This window comes from Tupaia chinensis, unplaced genomic scaffold (genome assembly GCF_000334495.1).
Source record: "Tupaia chinensis unplaced genomic scaffold, TupChi_1.0 Scaffold145907_1, whole genome shotgun sequence".
Classification (NCBI taxonomy): domain Eukaryota; kingdom Metazoa; phylum Chordata; class Mammalia; order Scandentia; family Tupaiidae; genus Tupaia; species Tupaia belangeri.
The window spans coordinates 1,696,327-1,702,488 of record NW_006205765.1 but is presented as its reverse complement, the minus strand read 5'-3'; the positions used below and the strand labels follow the sequence as shown (position 1 = coordinate 1,702,488).

At 42.5% G+C, this 6,162-nt stretch overlaps 1 pseudogene; it reads left to right on the top strand.

Annotated features, from left to right (window-relative positions):
- Positions 1 to 2,391: 2,391 nt before the first annotated feature.
- LOC102482397 (60S ribosomal protein L10a pseudogene) lies at positions 2,392 to 4,483 on the top strand (annotated as a pseudogene).
- The last annotated feature ends 1,679 nt before the right edge of the window (positions 4,484 to 6,162 follow it).

The window sequence follows — 6,162 nt, the reverse complement described above, 5'->3', positions numbered from 1 at the left end:
ATGCCTTTTTACTCAAAGGATGGCAACATAAAGAATTGTCTTGGGGGTCAGCAGGTGGCATGATAGTTAAGGTGCTGGACTCCTACATGGCCAGCCATGGATTCAGTCCTGGGCCTGGGCCTGGCAGCTTGTTCTCTCTCTCTTTGGTAAGAGCACGTGCCCTATAGCAAATTTAGAAATAATAATAATAATAAATAAAATTAAATAAAAAATTCTTAAAAAGGAAAAGAGAATTGTCTTTATATTATTATTTTTTTAAAGAGAGGGGGCCTGCAATTGGTGTGGTGGTTAAGGGCACTGGACTCCCCACGTGACCAACCATGGTTCGAGTCCCAGCCTTGGTAGCTTGTTCTCTCTCTCTCTCTCTGTGTCCCTCTCTGGTCAAATTAAAATAAAATAAATGAATAAATAAATAAAGTTAAATAAAAATTATTTTAAATAAAACAGAGAGATGTTTGCTATAGGCCTTCTGTGCTCACCAGAGAGACAGAGAGACAAAAAGCGAGAAACCACTCCCCAAGGGGGATGGCCATACCTCAATCCTTTCTCCCTGATTCTCCTCTCAGGATCATGTGCACGCATGCACATGCACCTGGGGTGAGCTTTAGGATACCCAGTATTTGTGGGACCAGCAGGTGGCATAATGGCTATGTCTCTGGACTCTCATGTAGTCAACCGTGTTTTGAGGCCTGGACTTGGTGGCTTAAACTCACGCTGGGCACATGTGCGTGCGTGCCCAAGATCCTGAGAGGAGAATGGAGGAGAAGGGATTGCAGCATGGCCATCCCCCCTGGGGGGTGATTTCTCACTTCCTGTCTCTCTGTCTTTCTGGTGAGCACACATGCCCTATAGCAAAAACCTCTCAAAAAAAAAAAAAAAAAAAAACACCCATTACTGGATTTGAATCGTGGTCTACTACATGGAAGTACAACACCTTAATCATTATGCCATCTACTGGTCCCTGTCTTTATATTTTGAACCCAGGGAGATGTGAGTATAAATTAATAAACCTATTTCAGAGACCACCCCCCCACCTGCCCCTAATCCTAGACAAAGAGTAGAAGACCAGAAGAAAGAAAGAAAAAATTGATTTTTACTTCCTGGGCATGAGGATTTAGGACAAAGTGAATGTGGAGAAGGATGTATAGGATTAGTCGAGTCATCAAATCTCATCCTTTCTAACTCATCATTGATCACTGATCATTTTACCACTTATTTATTGATATTTAAACATTTTTTAGAGGGTACGTGTGCTTGGGGAAAGAGGGAGGGTGAGAGAAAGTGAGAAAGCAGTCCCCAGGAGGATAGTCATGACACAATCCCTTCTCCATTAATCCTTTCAGTTTGGGGCATGCACACATACATACCCAGCATGTTTTCCAAGCCACTGGGTCTGGGATGAGAACCGCACAGTGAGCCATGTGGGATCCAGCCACCTTAACCATCACCTCACCCTCACTCCCTTTAACTACTTATAATTATTATTTCTCATATCTCTGTCACCTAGGTTGTATGTTCTTTGAAGACTGGATCCCTACCTCACACCTTTTTGTGTTCCTAGCACCTAGCCCAGTACATTGTGTGCAATAGTTTCTCAAAAAATATTTGCTCATATGAATTTTACAGTTTTGCAGAACTTTTTCCTCAAGATCCTTGAAAAGTACAACTAACCTAGCAGGGACTCTCTGGAACTTTGGGGAAATAGCATCATTGGGACTGAATAGCCAAACTACGTCTCCTGCAGAGTACGTCTCCCAAGTCAGAACTTAGACCAGGGTACCTGGCCCAGAACAGGCACTTGAAGGTTCACAAAATGAATAGGGCCTGCTGTGGCATCAGAAAAAAGGGACCAGTGCCTGATACGTTGTCAGGTCTTCACTCACTCAGGAGGCAAATCAAACAAAGTCCCCAGGAATAGTCTGAATAGTAGAGGCTGCCAGCTCTGTAGCTGAGAAGAAGGATTCTGTAGGGCCACCCAGTAGTGAGTTGGTTAAGGCAGCTGGACCCCACATGGCCAACTGCACTGTTTGAGTCCCAGACTTGGTGGCTTGGAAAACATGTTGGGTGTGTGTGTGTGTGTGCATGTGTCCAAAATCCCAAGAGGAGAATGGAGAAGAAAGTGTTGTGGTATAGCCATCCCCCCCAGAGGATGCTTTCTAATTTTCTCTCTCTCTGGCAAGTACATATGCCCTATAGCAAAACTTGAAAATAAATAAATAAAAAAAGACTGCTATAAATTTGGGTCTCAACAATCAAACAAAAATAAATGATAGTATGGTTCCCTTTATTCACAGTTTTGCTTTCTGCATTTTCAGTAATCTGCAGTCAACTGCCATGCAAAAATAGTTAAGTACGAGAAGACATTTTGAGATTACTGCGGCACAAAGCACCATGAGCAGCAAAGGCTCTCCCAACGCCATGTTTGAGGTGGTGCTGAAAATCCTGCACAGGAACCAGTCAAGCACCGGAAGTTCTTGGAAATGGTGGATCAGCCTGAAGAAGGGCAAGTGCTTTTCGGGCAATAATCTCCAAAATAGGCAAGTAGGACTATATCAGATTAAAAAATTTCAGGACTGGCACGTGGCATGGTGGTTAAGGGTGCTGGACTCCCACATGGCCAACCGTGGTCCAAGTCCTGGACCTGGTGGCTTTCTTTCTCTCTCTTTCTCTCTCTCTCTCTCCCTCTCTGGTCAAATTGGAATGGATGAATAAACAAAGTTAAATTAAAAAAATTCTTAAGAAAGTTTCTGCACAGCGAAGACACAGTAATTAGTGTGAATCAACAACTCTAAGAATGGGAGAATATTTTTGTAAAATATGTCTCAGATAAGGGACTAATAACCAGAATACACAGGAAACTCAAGTGACTTACTTGAAAAAAAAATGTCTAAACCAATTAAAAGATGGGAAAATGAGTTGAACAAAAATCTCTCTAAAGAAGACATACGTACAACCAAAAAGCATATGAGGAAATGCTCGACATCCCTCATCATAAGGGAGATGCAGATAAAAACCACAATGAGATACCTACTAACCCCTGTCAGAATGGCAAAGATTAAGAATATAGAAAGTGATAAGTGTTGGCGGGGATGTGGTGAAAGGGGAACCCTCCTACACTGTTGGTGGGAATGTAAACTGGTTCAACCACTGTGGAGAACAATATGGAGGTTCCTCAAAGATCTACAAATAGAACTACCATTTGATCCCGCAATCCCACTTGTGGGTATCTACCCAATGGACAGGAGAATACTCAGTTGGAAAAGCGCTTGCACATCGATGTTTATTGCACATTATTCACGATAGCTAAGATATGACACCAAACCAAATGTCTACAAACAGATGAGTGGATGGAAAAAGTGTGGCACATATACTCTATGGAATACTACTCAGCCATAAAAACCAACAAGATCCTGGCATTTGATAGAAAGTGGTCGAATATGGAGGATCTATTGCTGAGTGAAGCAAGCCAGGCTATGAAAGAAAGATTTTTGTATATATCCACTTAATATATACTGACTATCGGCACTTCATGGTAGAGATAGAAATATTGGAGGGCATAAAAGCAGTGAAAATAGTTATGAATGCTGAAGAGAGTGTGGAATGCTGGAAGAGTATAAAGAATAGCAAGAGAATAAATAGGCATGAAACTAGTGGGACACAGAATTGGTTTAATATCTGTTAATTATAACATGTATAGTATTCTCAACTGGACTGGTCTGAGAAGTATTTCATGTCGGGTTAATTCTCTTTACAAACCAAATTATATATAGTGATTGAAGGTTTAAAAAATAATGAGAATAAATAATAATATGAAAAAAATGATGAAAAGCTATTTGATGATGATGTGGATAGTAATGTCTTTGTCTTAACTGATGTGCATGGCAATTGTGCTGGAGAAAGAAATGTAATACACTGTAAAGAGACATGTGATTAAATATAATGTAAAAATTATGATAATAAAGTTTTAAAAAGAAGGGCAAGCACTTCTCTGGTACTGTCAGGCTTAAGTCCACTTCCCACCCCAAGTTCTCCGTGCATATCCTGGGAGCCAGCAGCACTGTGATGAGGCCAAGGCTGTGGACATTCCACACGTGGACATCAAGGTGCTGTAGAAACTCAACACAAAAAAGAACCTGGCCAAGAATTCTGATGCCTTTTTGGCCTCGGTCTCCTATCAAGCAGATCCCATGAGTCCTGGACCCAGTCTAAACAAGGACAGCACAAAGAGAACATGGTGGCACAAGTCAATGAGATGACGTCCACAGTCAGGTTCTGGATGAAGAAGGTGCTGTGTCTAGCTGGGGCAATGGCCATGTGAAGATGACAGATGATGAACTCGTGTGCAATATCCACTTGGTCGGTAACCTCCTAGTGTCATTGCTCAAGAAGAACCGGCAGAACTCCCCCTTCCCGGGCTTTGTACATCAAGAGCACCATAGGAAACCTCAGTGCCTATATTAAAGCACATCTTAATATATTGTAGTGCCTACAAAAAAAAAAGACATTTTTAGAGAGAGATAAAGAGACCATATTCACAAAACTTTTATTACAGTACGTTGTTATAATTGTTTTATTATTGTTGTTCATCTCTTACTGTGCCTAAATTATAAATTAAACTTTATCATAGTTATGTATGCAAGGAAAAAAACAGCATATACGGGTCGGCACTGTCTGCAATTTCAGGCATCCATGGGGGTCCTGGAATGTATCCCCAGTGAACAGAGGGGGAGGCGCCACACCACCCTGGTCTTTTTTTTTTTTTTTAATTATTTTATTTAGGGACCAGCAGTTAGTGTAATGGCTATGTCGCTGGACTCCCACGTAGTCGACCGCAGTTCGAGTCCTGGACCCAGCGGCTTAAACTCACGCCAGGCACATGTGCATGTGTGCCCAAGATCCCGAGAGGAGAATGGAGGAGAAGGGATTGCGGCGTGGCCATCCCCCCTGGGGGGTGATTTCTCGCTTTCTGCTTCTCTGTCTCTCTCTGTCTGTCTGGCGAGCACATGCGCCCTATAGCAAAAAACCTCTCCAAAAAAAAAAGAATTTTATTTAACTTTAAAAAAAATTTATCCATTTATTTATCTATTTTAATTTGACCAGAGAGGGACAGAGTGAGTGAGAGAGAGAGAGAGAGAGAAAGCAAACCGCCAGGTCTGGGACTTGAACTGTGGTTGGCCATTTGGGAGTCAATGCCCCTAACCACCATGCCACCTGCTGGCCCCGATCCTAGTCTTTTAATGAAGGATATTTTTATCACACACACACACACACACACACACACACACACACACACACGAACATGCTAGTGATACGAGTTAAACAAACCTTTCCTGCTCTGTAGAACTGATGATGAGGGCCAGCTGGTGTTGCAGTGATTCAGGCATCTGGATCCAACATGGCCAACCATGCAGTTCGCATTCCAGAACCCAGCAACTTGAAAAATACGCAGGGCACGTGTGCATGTCCAACATGCAGAAAGGAGGGAGAAGTGGGGAAGGGATTATGGTGTGACCATCCCCACGGGAAGTGCTTTCTCATCCCTAATTCCATCTTTCTCCGGCAAGACCACACACCCTCTGGCAAATTAAAAAAAAATAATAGTATTGATGGCAATATAATAACTTTTTTTCCCCTTTAATCACCAGAGAGATCATGCACTCACTAGAGAGAGAGAAACACCTCACCTCCCGTGGGGTATTATCACACTGCAATCCCTTTTCCTCATTTTCCCCATCCCATCCAGATATGGGGCATGTTTTTCAGATCACCGGGGCCAGGATTCTAACTGGTCAGCTATGTGGGACCCAGCTCCTGATGCACTGCCCTAAGCACTGTAATATGGAACCAGCCCCCATGTTCGACATTTGGTTAACACCAAGCACCACGCATGTATATAGATTTCGTTGAACATTGCAAGGGAAATAAAATCTAGCTGGGGCCAGCAGGTGGCATGGAGGTTAAGTGCACTGGACTCCCACATAGTCAACCACGGTTCAAGTCCTGGACCTGGTGGCTTGCTTTCTCACTTGCCCTCTCTCTGTCTCTCACTCTGTCCCTCTCTGGTCAAATTAAGTAAATAAAGTTAAATAAAATAATTCTTAAAAAAAAATTCTTGTTGCAATACTGTGATGGTGGGTCCACTTTTATCAATCTCAGAGGAAT